The following is a 14714-nucleotide window of genomic DNA, read 5'->3' as shown; positions in this document are numbered from 1 at the left end:
CAAAGAAAGGTGACCCAACAGAGTGTGGAAATTATCAAACAATATCACTGATATCACATGTAAGCAAGATCTGCTGAAAATTATCCAAAAATGTTTGGAACAATATGTCAACAGAGTACTGCCAGATGTGCAGGTGTGGTACTAGGGATATTACAGCTAATGTAAGATCGACCTTGGCAGAAAGCAGAGTATACCAGAAGAATGTCTATCTGTGCTTCATTGACTATGCAAAGGCTTTTGACTGTGTGGATTACAACAAGCTATGGCTGACTCTGAGAAGAATGGGAATCCCAGAACATTTGTGCTAATGCGAAACCTATACTTGGAACAAGAGGCAGTCATCAGAACAGAGCAGGGACACACTGGATGGTTCAAAATTGAGAAAGGGTTCCGTCAGGGATGTATTTTGTCTCCATACCTTTTCAATCTGTATGCAGAACAGATCATCCAAGATGCTGGACTGTACGAGGAGGAATGTGGCATCAGGATAGGTGGAAGAATCATCAACCTGCGTTATGCATATGACACAGCGTTGCAGATGCTCACTGAAACTGAGGAGGACCTGAAGCACTTGCTACACAAGGTCAAGGACCGCAGTCTTTAATATGTATTGAATTTCAATATCAAGAAAACAAAGATTCTCACCACTGGGCCAACTGGCAGCATCAGTTTGATGGTGAAGAGATTGAGATAATTAACAGTTTTAGTTTATTGGTTCCACAGTCAACACTCTTGGTAACAGCAGCATGGAAATCAGGAGACGAACTGCATTGGGAAAGCCAGCAGTCAGGGACCTCTCAAGAGTACTGAAGTGCAGTGATGTCAGGCTAGAGACTAAGGTGCGCCTGAACCAGGCTATAGTCTTTGCAATTATGTGCTATGCATCAGAGAGTTGAACAGTAAATAGGGATGATAGAAAGAGAATTGATGCCTTTGAGCTGTGGTGCTGGAGAACAGTACTGAATATACCACGGACTGCTAGGAGAACAAACAAGTTTGTCCTAGAGAGGGTGAAGCCAGAATATTCCCTGGAGTCAAGGATTCTGAAGCTTCATCTGACATACTTTGGGCATGTTGCAAGGAGGGACTGGTCCTTGGAGAGGGACATTATGTTTGGGAGAGTGGAGGTATGGCGCAGGAAAGGAAGACCCTCGATGAGATGGATCCATTCTGTGAGTGGAGTGGTGGGAATGAATGTGTTTGAGACAGCGAGGTTGGCATAGGATAGAACAGCCTTTAGAGCTCTTGTACATAGATAGGGTTGCTATGAGTCGCAAACGACTCGATGGCACATAACAACAACAACCAACAGTGAATAAGGGTTCCAGTTTCTCTACAACCTCACCAGCATTTGTTGCTGGCTGTTCTGTTAAGTTTTGCTGTTCTGACTGGGGTGAGATGATATCTCATAGTTGCTTTGATTTGCATCTCTCTTAGAGCTAGAGAATTTGAACATTTCTTCATATGCTTGTTAGCCATCTGAATGTCTTCTTTGGTGAAGTGTCTGTTCATGTCCTGTGCCTATTTTTCTCCTGCTCTATCTTGAGCCCATCTTGCTGTGTCTGACACACCTGCCCCATTTCCAAGGTCACTGTGTCACTCCATCTCAACCAGGGTATTCCACTTCTGCACTGACTTTCCACCATTCTAAGCATGATGTTCTTCTTCAAAGAATGATTCCTCCTGGCAACATGCTCAAAGTATGTGAGATGGAGCTTCACAATCCTTGCCTCCAAGGAACAATCAGGTTTCATCCTCTCCAGGAAACACCTGTTTGTTCTCTTGGCAGTCCATAGTGTGTTTAATACTTTTCTCCAATGCCACAAATAAAAGGCTTGGATTCTTCTCCAATCTTTTTAAGTCATTGTGCACTTATCAGATACTTAGCACATAATTACAAAACCATGGCTTGGATCAGGTGCACCTTGGTCTCTAGACTATCACTGTTGCCCCTTTAACACTCTAAAAATTTCCTGACAACAGATTTTCCTGAAGCAATTCTTCTTTTGATTTTCTGATTGCTGGTGCCGAAAGTTTTGATTGTGGACTTAAGAAAGATGCAATTTTTAGCAATCTCAATCTCTTTTCCATCTATTATGATGTTGCTGGTTGACCTGGAGGTGGGAATCTTTGTTTCTTTGATGTTGAGATGCAATTCATTGAAGACTGAATTTGTTGACCTTCCAATGCTTCAAATGCAGCAAATTCTTCAAGTCCTCCTCAGTTTCAGAAAGCAAAGTTGTATAATTTATATAATGCAGGTTGGTTTTGGGTCTTTCTCCAACCCTGCTGCCACATTCTTCTCCATAAAGTCTAGCCTCTCAGTTGATCTGTTCTTCATATAGATTGAAAAGGTATGGAGAAAGGACATAGGCATGACACATTCTTTTATTTTTTATTTTGAACCATACGGTGTGTTTCCTTTCTCTGTTCTGACAACTGTTTCCTAATCTAAGTATAGGCTTTGCATGAGCACAGTCAAGTATTCTTGGATTCTCATTCTTTGCAATGTTAGTCACAATATGTTGTGATCCATACAGTCAAATGGATTTGCACAGTCAATAAAACACAGTCTACAGTCATCTGGTATTCTCTGCTTGAAGCTATTTCTGACATTGGCAATGGTTTCCTTAGCACCACAGCCTCCTCAAAATTCAGCTTTCTATATTTATGACAAATCTCTGATGATGTGCTGTTCCAGTTGTTTTGAATAATTTTAGCAATATTTCTCCTGTATGTATTATTAATGATATTGTTTGATATTGTTTGATATTTTCCAAACTCTGTTGGATCATATTTTTTGGAATAGGAATATATATAGATATTTTACAATCAGTTGGCCAGGTAGGTAGCTCTTCCCCAAATATTTTGGTCCAACCTAGTGAGCACATCAGGGCTGAATATGTTTGCGAAAATATGCCAAGTTGGCTTCTGCATGCCTCACATCTATGTGCCTCACTCCTACGTGCCTTGCTTCTGTGCCCCTTCCTTTTATGCCACATATCCAGTCAATGAACTAGGTACTTGCCTTAAAATTTTCTTAGCATGTCCTAGACTGGCATCTCGCCTGGGGTAATATACTATGGTACCACTGCCTGGCACCCCCACCTGAATGGAGGCCCCTACCAGCCCTGCTGCCTGGACCCCTGAACCAGCCACCTAAAAGACCATAGCCTGCTGACTGGATTCTCTGGAAATTCCTCACCTGCCCTCAGAAGTCCCACCCCACCACTTGTAGGAAGAGACCTCACCATCTAGAGGACCTGACCCTACAGTCTGGATGCCCCAGCCACAACATCTGGAGGACAACCTGCTGCTGCCTCTCTGAATTGTGCCAGAGACATCAGTGTAACAGGTTAACCCATTTCATTTCCTCTTCTTTCCCAAAGTATGAGCTGGGACTGGCCTAGCTGTAGCAGTTGACTGACAAAGGAGGCTGCTAATTCACAGGCCTTATCTCTCCCAAACTGAAGCAAGTCTTCCCTTGGGCTTAAAGCTCAGAAAGAAACACAGACAAGGTAGCTGCCCTGTCCTCCTCTGTAGCAATGACATCAGACCAAGAGCTTCCTATTACCCTGTTGTTGTGTTTGTTATGTGCCATCGAGTCACTTGCAACTCATAGCGACCCTATGTACAACAACCCTAAACTCTGCTCTGTCCTGTGCCAATCATCCTAGGTGTGAAAAACTCTAACACAGCAATGTAATGTAGGAAGCAGGCTACTGCACACCTTACACAAATCCAAAGCAAGATGTTACCTAAAAAAAGTGACACAGTATCAATGGATTTCCAGAAGCCAGAAAGTCTGATGGAACTTTCTGACACTGAGTTTAAAAAAACAATGGTTGAAAGTTTTCAATGGATGAAAGATAAGCTCTAAGAATTAAAGGACTCTGCAAGCAAAAACCAAAAGGAACTGAAAAATCAATCCAAAGCAATGCAGATAAAACAAGCAAGGCATTAAAGGCTCTGGAAAAGCAAGAAACCAAAATTCAAAATACGAGAACCAATGTTTCAGATATTGTGAACATGTTGGAAAAACAATACGAAGAGAGTTGAAGAGATGGAACACAAAACCACTGAAATAGAAGATAGAATTGTCACCACTGATGTGCTAGAACAAAAAGAAGAATCAAAAAAGGAAGGAAAAAGAAAAAGCCTAAGATTAATGTGGGACACCATGAAGAGCAATAACGTGGGCATAATCAGAATCCCAGAAGAGGAAGAAGTAAGTAAAAGACCTGCGGAAGTTGTACAAGAATTAATAGAAGAATATTTCCCATGCATAATGAAGGATGAGGGAACGTAGATTCAAGAAGCTGAGTGAATACCATATACAATAGACCCCAAAAGAAAAACACCAAGGCATATCATAGACAAATTTGCCAGAACCAAAAATGAGAGAATTCTGAAAGCAGTGAGAGAGAAACAAAGAGTTACCTATAAGGGAGAGCAGATAAGATTAAGTATCAATTTCTCAGCAAAACCATGCAAGCAAGAAGACAGTGGAATAACATATATCAAAAACTCAAAGAGAACTCAACTGTCAACCAACAAGGCTATATTCAGCAAAACTGTTCGTCATATAAGAAGGAGAGATCAAAATATTCTCAGAAAAGCAGAACCTAAGGGAGTATGTAAAAACAAGATAAGCATTGTAGGAAACACTGAAAGATGTCCTTCTTACAGAGGTGCCACAGAAAGCAGGATTAACCAAAGTAACCAGCAACCACACCAAAAGAACTCAGCAAAATGATAACAATAAAATCTTGCCTCTCAATAATTGAATGTGATGGTTTAAATGCACCACTGAAGAGAAAAAGAGTAGCAAATTGGATAAAAACACAAAATCCATCAATAAGGTGTCTACAAGAGACACACCTGAAAAGTGAAACTAAAGAAAGACTAAAAATAAAAGGATGGGGGAAAATATACCAAGCAAATGGCAACCCGAAAAAAGCAGAAGCAGCAATATTAATCTCTGGTAAAATAGATTTTAGTAAAAAACTCATTACAAAGGACCAAGAAGGTCACTACATAATACTTAAAGGGTCACTAGAAAAAGAGGACTTAACCATAATAAATATCTATGCACCAAATGATATGGCTGAAAACTATACAAAACAAACATAAACAAGACTAAAAAGAGGAAATAGACAACACTAATGTAGTAGTTGGAAACTTCAATCCACCACTCTCAAGAAAAGATAAAACTACCAGAAAGAATTTCATCAAAGATACTGAAGAAATAGACCACACAGTAAACCAACTGGATCTCATAAATATATACTAATGCACCTAAAAATAGCACAGTACACCTTCTTCTCCAATGTGCAATGGAACATTCTTCAAAATAGATCACATTTTAGGTCACAAGGTAAGCATCAATAAATTAAAAAACATAGAAATAATACAAAGCTGCTTCTCAGACCACAATAATACAAAATTAGAGATTAGTAACAAGAAGATAAAGGAGAAGGAAAACACACTTTTTAAAGCTAAATAAAACCTTACTTGAACATGAGTGGGTAAAGAAGAAATAAAAAATGAAATTAAAAAGTTTCTTGAAAAAAATGAAAAGGAAAATACAATTTACTAAAACCTCTGGGAACATTCAAAGCAGTAATCAGAGGTCAATTTATAGCAATAAGCAAACACATCAAAAGGCAAGAAAAAAATAACCATTAACTCTCTAACCCAGCATCTCCAGAAAATTGAAGAAGAGCAGCAAGAAAACCTGATACCCTCTAAAAAATGGAAATTATAAAATTAGGGCAAAAGAAATAAAATAGAAAAAAAATTGAAATCACAAACAAAACCAGGAGTTGGTTCGAAAAAAGTCAATAAAATCTACAAACCACTTGCAAAACTAAAAAAGGAAAAGAAAGAAAACATGCAAATAAGTTGAATAAGACATGAAACGGGCAATGTCACAACAGAACCAACTAAAATAAAAAGGTTATCAATGGAATATCATTCACTTCTCAAAAAAATATGCCTCCAGAAACTCTATGAACTTTGAGAAATAGTTACTAACGTCTTTTGTTCATAGGGGCACTATGCATTGTGCTTGACTCTGCAGCAATCAACAACAAAAACATACTGAAACAAATATGAAAACCTACAGGAAATGGACAAATACTTAGAAACGCACAACCTACCTAAACTGACATAGACCAAAATCGAACACCTTAACAAACCTATTACAAATGAAGTAATTGAAAACTTAAGAACAACATTCAACCCAAAAAAAGCCCTGGAAAAGATGATTTTAAAAGTTAATTTTATCAAACAGTACTGTCACCAATTCTCCAAAAACTGTTTCAGAAAATAGAAAAAGATGGGACTCTCCCAGACTCATTCTATGAAGCAAGCATATTCTTGATACCAAAACCAGGTAAAGACACCACCAAAATAGCAAACTATAGGCCAATATCTCTCATGAACATAGATGCAAAAATCCTGAATAAAATCCTGGCCAATAGAATCCAATGATACATTAAAAAAAAAAAAAGTTCACCATGACCACGTGAGATTCAAAAGAGGTATGCAACTTAAGAAAAACAATCAACGTAATTCATCACATTAACAAAGCAAAGAACAAGAACCACATGATCCTATCGATGCAAAAAAAGGCCTTCGACAAAAGCCAGCACCTTTTTCCTGATGAGAGCACTCAACAGAATAGGAAGGAAGGGGAATTTCCTCAACACTGTAAAAAGTGTACCCACAAATCCAAGAGCCAACACTGTTCTCAATGGAGAGAGATCAAAGACACTCCCTTTGAGAACAGAAACTAGGCAAGCATGCCCACTATCACCTCGCATATTCAATATTGTATTGGAAGTCTTAGCTATAGCAATAATATAAGGAAATAAGAGACACCAAATTGGAAAAGAGGAGATAAAATTATCTCTATATGCTGATAATATGATGTTGTTGTTGTTGTTGTTATGTGCTGTCGAGTCGCCTGCGACTCATAGCGACCCTATGTACAACAGCCCTAAACTTCGCTCTGTCCTGTGCCAATCGCACTGTCTCTGACACTCCCATCCCAATTATCCCAATCACTGAATCAATCCACCTCATAGAGGGCCTTCCTCTCCTGCGCTGTCCCTCCACCCTCTCAAGCATGATGTCCCTCTCCAAGCACCGGTCTCTCCTCACAACATGTCCAAAGTATGTTAGATGGAGCCTCAGAATCCTTGCCTCCAAGGAGCCACCCGGTTTAACCCATTACAGGACAAATCTGTTTGTTTTCCTAGCAGTCCATGGTATTCTCAATACTCTATATGATAGCATACTGTAAAAATAAAGACTCAGAAAGAAAACTATTGGACATAGTTAACCAATTCAGCAAAGTGTCAGGATATAATATCAACATACAAAAATTAATTCGATTTCTCTACAGTGACAAAGAGAATATAGAACTGGAGCTAAGAAAAACAATACCCATCACAATAGCTAATCACAAGATTAAATACTTGAGAGTAAATCTAAGTAAAAACACAAAGGATTGACTCAAAGAAAATTACAGAACATTACTACAGACCTTGAGAAATGGAAGAATACACTTTGCTCTTGGATAGGAAGACTCAATATTGTGAAAATGACAATTCTACCAAAGGCAATCTACAAGTTCAGTGCAATCCCGATAGAAATACCAATTCCATTCTTCAATGAGATAGGAAAGGTAATTTCCAATTTAATCTGGAATGGAAAGAGACCCAGAATAAGCAAAGCACTCTTTAAAAAGAGAAACAAGGTAGGAGGCATCTCACTCCATGATTTCAAATCCTACTACACTGGAGTGGTGGTCAAGATAGGTACTAGTAATATGATAGGTACATAGATCAATGGAATAGAATTGAGAACCCAGAAATCAGCCCATGTACCTATGGTAAACTGATTTTTGACAAGGAAATAAAATCAGTTAGGTGAGGAAATGGCAGCCTTTCTAACAAATGGTGTTTGTAGAATTGGAAAACTATCTGCACGAAACTCAAGAAAGAACCACACCTCACACCATACACAAAAACCTCAAAGTGGATCAGAGACCTAAGAATAAAACAAGAACTATAAGCTTTTTCAGAGAAAAGCTTGGAAGAACTCTAGAAGCCCTGATACACAACATGAACAGTCTTTCAAGCATCCTGAAAATCGACAACCAGGCAAGAATAAAATAGATGAATGAGACCGTCTAAGAATCAAATCCCTATGTACATCAAAAAACTGTGCAGCCAAGACGCTTAACAGAGTGAAGGATGATGAAACTTCATCTCATATATTTTGGGCATGGTTTAAGAGGAGCCAGTCCTTGAAGAAAGACATCATACTCTGAAAAGTAGATGGTCAGTGATGGACGGGAAAACCTTCAATGAGATGGATTGGCTATAAGAACAGGTTCTAGTATAGGAGAGACGATGAGGATGGCACAAGATAGGGCAGGTTTCAGATCTAATGTGCATAGGGTTGCTATAAGTTGTACTTGACTTGATGTCAACTAATGGCAACAACAAAAATGATGAAGTGGTTAAGTACTCAATTATGAATCCATCATCCAGTAGTTCTGTCAGAGAAAATATTTGAATGACCTACTTTTTAAAATTGTATTGCCTTCAAATGTTTATGGGCTATGTACCCATACATAGGACTAACTGTACCTAAGAGTGAATTTCATGGCAAATCATTGCAACAACACAATTTATTTTAAAAGACTATTTATGTCAACATAGTAAATCCAAAACTTGATGTGAAAGATACACAGATATTATTATTCATTACATTTCAAGCAACCTATGAACTATTTTCATACAATTTCAATTAAAAACATATTATAGGGTTTAGAAATTTAAAGAAATAAAATACGTCAAGTTGTAGTCCGTCAATTCTTGGGGCCTTTGTTTTTCCAATTCCTTAAGAACAGCTTCCATTTTCTCCTTCATCAGCATTGTTTCTTGATCATGTGCTGTTTCATGAAATTTGTCTGTGTCAGCCAATTTTTTCTGGTGCAATGACTCTGTGTACTCCTTCCATCTTCTTTTGATATTTCCTGAATCATTCACTATTCTACCCATAACATGCTTAAGTATTGCATCTTGAGGCTTGAATTTGATTTTTAGGTCCTTTAGCTTAAGAAATGCTTAGTGAGTACATTACTTTGATTTTCTAACTCCAGATCTTTTTAAAATTTAACTATAATATTTTGCTATGTCTTCCCCAACTGCCTTTTGAAATCTTCTGACCAGCGCCTTAACATCCTTTGCCTTGACATCTTGGCATTCTAGTGCAATATTCAGTCTCTTCTGACATCTCGGTCTTTTCTCCTGCCTCTGTGTTAGTAATGACCTTTTTCATTCTTCATGGATGCTTTCTGGATAGCATCTCACAGCTTATTTGATATTGTCAGATATTGTACATAATACAAAGCTTCCAAATTAATACAGACTAGGAAAAAGGAGGAGTCATTCACTTCCAAACTACAGGCCTTCAAAACCCCTATGACTAACAGAGCACAATTAGAAGTCTGAGCACTCATATTGGGAAACACACATGAAAATGAACTTTTGCAAAGAGCCATTAATAGTTGGAATGTGGAATGGCAGAAGCATGAATGTAGGGGAAATGTAAATTGTTAAAAAAGGAATGGAACACATAAATATTGATATGTCAGGCATTGGCGAGCTGAGATTGACTAGCAAATCCTATTTTGAATCAGACAATCATATGATCAATTATTCTGGGAATGGAAAATGAGAACAAATGGGGTTGCATTCATAATAAAAAAATACCATTTATAGATCATAACAAATTATGGTTAACACTGAGAGGAATGGAAATCCCAGAACTTGTGCTCATATGGAATCTACACCTAAATTAATAAGCAGCAAAGGAACACTGCTGGCTTAAGATAAGGAATTGCATGCATCAAGGTTGTATCCTTTCCCTACACCATTTCAAATTGTATGCCAGGCAAATAATTTGTGAAGTTAAACTCTGTGAAGAAGAATGTTGCAACTGTGTTATGTAGATGGCACAACTTTGCTTACTGAAAGTGAAGAGGATATAAAACACTTTCTGTAGAAGATCAAAGACTACAGGCTTCATTATAGATCACATTTTAACATCAAGGAAACAAAGGTCCTACAGGACTAATAGGCAACATTATGATATATAGAGAAAGTATTGAAGCTGTCAATGATATCACCTTGCTTGGATCAACAATCAACACCCTCAGCAATCAGGAAATCAGGAGACATACGGAATTGGTCAAGCCTCAAAAATGCTAAAAAGAGTAATGATGTCATTTAAGGACTAAGATGTGCTTGATTCAGGCCGTGATCTTCATAATCACCTGCTGGGCATCATAAAGTGGAACATGAATATGGATGGCAGAGAAAGATTTGATACCTTTGAGTTGTGGTTTTGAAGAGTGTGCTGGATATCCTATGAACTTTCAAAAGAACAAATGGATATGCCTTGGAAAAGGTGCAAAGTGCTCCTTTGAAATAAGATGTCAAAGTTTCATCTTTCATACTTAGAACATGTAGCTAGAATGAGGCTATTACATGGAAAAGGGACAAGAAGAGGAAGACCCACAACAAGATGGATTGACATTACCAATGAATTCTAGTGTGTCAGAGATGATGAAAATGGCATAGGATAAGGCAGGATTCGAATGTTCATTGGATCACTATGAATCATACTCAACAGCACATAACAGATTCATCCCGAAATACAATGTTGTGAGTGACAGTACGATATCCATACACGCATATAAGAAAAACCTGCTAATACCGCTACTGTTCATGTATATGCACCAATAACTAGAGCCAGAGAAGAGGAAATAGAAGATTTTTATCAACTTTTACAGTTTGAAATAGATGAGAAATGTAATAAAGATGAGATAATAATAATTTATGACTGGAAAGTTCGAAACAAGGAAGGAGGATCATTAGTAGGAAAATATGGACTTCGTGACAGGAATGAGGCTGGATATAGAATAATAGATTTTTATATAATCAGTAATTTATTTATTGCAAATAACTCATTGAAAAAGTTTACACAAATTTTCAATTTCTTCCTCTTTTAATTTTGTGATTAGTATATATACTTAGAATAATAGTTGTATTAACAGACCTGCCTTTTATGTGTTTAGATAGTACTCACAGTATTATATTTTAGGAATAATTTTTAAAATTATCTTTTTGATGAATTCTGTATCCTTCCTCTTCATTATGTTATTTCCAACATAATAGATCGTGTGGTTCAAAATATCCTAGTTCAAAATAGCCAATACTAGTACATTGCAGATCACTAATGCCTAAAATCTTGACCATTTCAGTTCTTACAATTTTAAATTTTCCTAGAATCACACATTTCATATACCAATTATTAATGAATATTTGCAGTCATCTCTCCTTATTTTGAGTCTTGCCACATTAGCAAATGAAGTTCTTTCTTTGGATAAAAGTTTTAACTCAATCTGCATTATTAGGGTAGACTTTAATAAGTTCTACCCACATTTGCAGTCTGAAATGTATTAAATGTGTAATCAAGGTGCACTAATAATAACTGGTGGCTAGAAACTTTGCAATTACTTGCTATACATCAGAGAGATGGACAATGTCTACAGGTGACATATAAAGAATTGATGCCTTTGAGTTATGGTACTGGAGACGAGTCTTGTACATGCCAAGAAAACAAGTAAGTCTGTCTTGGAGGGGCTGAAACCTAGTTTCTCTGTGGAGGCTATGATTTTGAAGCTGCATCTCACATTCTTTGGGCATGTAGCCAGAAGGGTACTGATCCTAGGAGAAGGACATTATGGAGGGACAGCTCAGGAAAGGAAGACCCTGGATAAATGAATTGATATAGTAACTGGGGTAATGGGAGTTGGTGTGTCAGAATCAGTGAGACTGGCTCAGGACAAGGCAGGGTTCAGAGCTATTGTAAATAGGGTCGTTATGGGTAGTAGGTGACTCAATGACACATAACAAGAACAATAACAAGAAACAAAGAGGAAGGACTGATTGTTGGGAAATATTCCTTTGTGATAAAAACTGAGCCTGGAGATCAAATGATAGAATTTTGAACATTGGATTATTTCTTTATTGTAAATATTGGTTTTAAAAAAAAACAGACCCATCAACAGCAACTCTATATATTGCATTCATGCTAAAGCTTTGTCTCACTTATTTAGAGAATGTTGCTAGGGAAGGTTCTTCTTTGAAGAGGGGCATCATGCTTAAGAAGGTAGAAGGATGGCAAAAGAGAGGAAGACCCTTACCCAGGTGGACTGACAGAGTGACTATAGCAATGGGCTCAAGTGTATCAGAGGCTATGAGAATGAAACAAAATAGGACAAAGCCTAAATCTGTTGTTCATATGGTGGCTATGAGTCATATTTTACTTAATGGCACATAACAACAACATACACATTATATAGTGGATATTTCAACAAAAAGATGCAGCCTTGGATGAGCTTATTACTAGTCTCTGCCAAAGAATTTTGAAGACAGCTTACTGGAAGAGCTCCATATTTGTTCCCATTCCTCAAAAATGTGATCTAGTAAAATGTGGAAATTATCAAACAATATTATCAATCTCACATGCAAATAAAATCTTGTTGAAGATTATTTTTAAATAACTAAACCACTACATTGGCAAGGAGCTACCATAAATTCAAGGTAGATCCACAAGAGGATGTGGCACGAGAAATATCAATGCGATGTCAAGGTGGGTCTTGGTCTAAGCAAAGCATATAAGGAAGATGTATGCTTGTGTTTTATTAATTATGTAAAGGCATTTGACTGTGTGGATTATAATAAATTTGTGTTTACATTGAGAAGAATGGGAATTTCAGAACATTTAATTATGAACATGCAAAACCTATATCTACAAAAAACTTTCTGTTTGAACAAAAGTAGGCAAGATGGCATGGTTTAAAATTAGAAAAAGTATGCATCAAAATTATATTCTTTCTCTATACCTATTCATATGCTAAGTAAATCATTTGAGAAGCTAGACTATCTGAAAAAGAATGTGGCATTGGGATTAGAGGAAGACACATCAACAACCTACATTGTGCAGATGACACGACCTTGCTTGCTGAAAGTGAAGAGGACTTGAAAGACTTGATGCAGAAGATCAAAGATTAACAACCTTTAATATAGGTTGGGTCTCAATATCAAGGAAATAAAAATCTAAAAGGATATTTTACTAATCCAATAGAAAACATCATGATATATCATGATACGTGAAGGACTGAAGCTGTCAACAACTTCTTTTACTTGGATCCACAAACAACACCTATCTATGGTAGCAGCAGGCAACCAATCAAATGATGTGTTTTATTGAAATATCTTCTGTCAGAGACCTTTCTAATTGCTAAAGAACAAGAATATCAGGTGCAAGCCTAAAGTGTACTTGACCCTAGCCTTGGTATTTTCACTTGCTTCCCATGCAATTGAAAGTTGGATAGTTAATAAGGATGTAGAAAAAGAATTGATGTTTTGGAGTTGTGGTGTTGGTAAAGAGTATTGGATATACCATTGATTGTCAAAAAAATAAATCTTTCTTGAAAAAAATGCAATTAGAATTCCCCTTAGTGACAAGGATGATGAAATTTCATCTCACTTAGGGCATATGCTCAGAAGGAATCAGTCCTTGGAGAAAGATTTCATGCTGTGAGGGGTAGAGGGTCAGTGAAAGAGAGGATGACCTGTAACGAGATGAGTGACTACCACAATGGGCTTGAGTATGACAGAGATCATGATGATGGTATAGCATAAGCAAGGTTCTGATCTATTGTTCATAGATCACTATGACCTGTAGTTAACAGGGCATTACTTAAGAACAACAGCAACATTCAAAGGAAGGTACTAAGCACCTCCATACATTAGTTTTACAATATTTAGTAATTTATAATAAAATTACTAAGGTATGCCAATGTGCTAAACTTTCATTTACAAATGACTTCTTGTATGGACGGATGGATAGATGGATGATAGATGGATGGACGGATGGACAGATAAGCAGATGGATGGATAGATGGATGGATGGATGGATGGATGAATAGCTAGCTCTAGTGACTGAATAGTAAAGGGCTGCACTGCTATCCTGAAGGCATGTAGTTCAAATCCACTAGTCAGTTTGCAGAAGAAAGGTGAGTGATCTCCTCCTATGTGATTTACAGTCTCTGAAAACCCCCTGGACAGTCAGGTAGGAGTGTGTTCCAACTCAATAATACATAACAGCAATATATACATACACACACGTAGTTATAAGTTCTAAGTCAATGAGTCATAACAACACAACAACCGCACAACATATATGTGTATATGCAAACACCCCCCTATACACACACACACAGACAGACCCTCATACACTTATATATGTTGTTTTGTTGTGTGCTATCAAGTTGGAATGGAAGCTGACCTCCCAGTGAGTTTTCAGAGGTAGTGAATTGCACAGGAGGAGATTACCAGTCCTTCTCCCTCAGAGCAGCTGGTGGATTCAAAACACATGACTTTGGTATTGCAGCACAGCTTCTTACAATTGGATACCAGAACTCCAATACATATAAATAAAATCGGCTTATTTAACACTGAAAAAATTCAAATTGGTGATGGAATGGATAGAATTATTTTAAATTTTCTTATAAGAATTTATTATTCTAGGTAAGATAGTCTACATTCCTCAGACTTCATGAT

This window comes from Elephantulus edwardii, unplaced genomic scaffold (genome assembly GCF_000299155.1).
Source record: "Elephantulus edwardii isolate Elephantulus edwardi_28Jun2011 unplaced genomic scaffold, EleEdw1.0 scaffold00122, whole genome shotgun sequence".
Lineage (NCBI taxonomy): Eukaryota > Metazoa > Chordata > Mammalia > Macroscelidea > Macroscelididae > Elephantulus > Elephantulus edwardii.
This window is presented reverse-complemented; position numbering follows the sequence as displayed.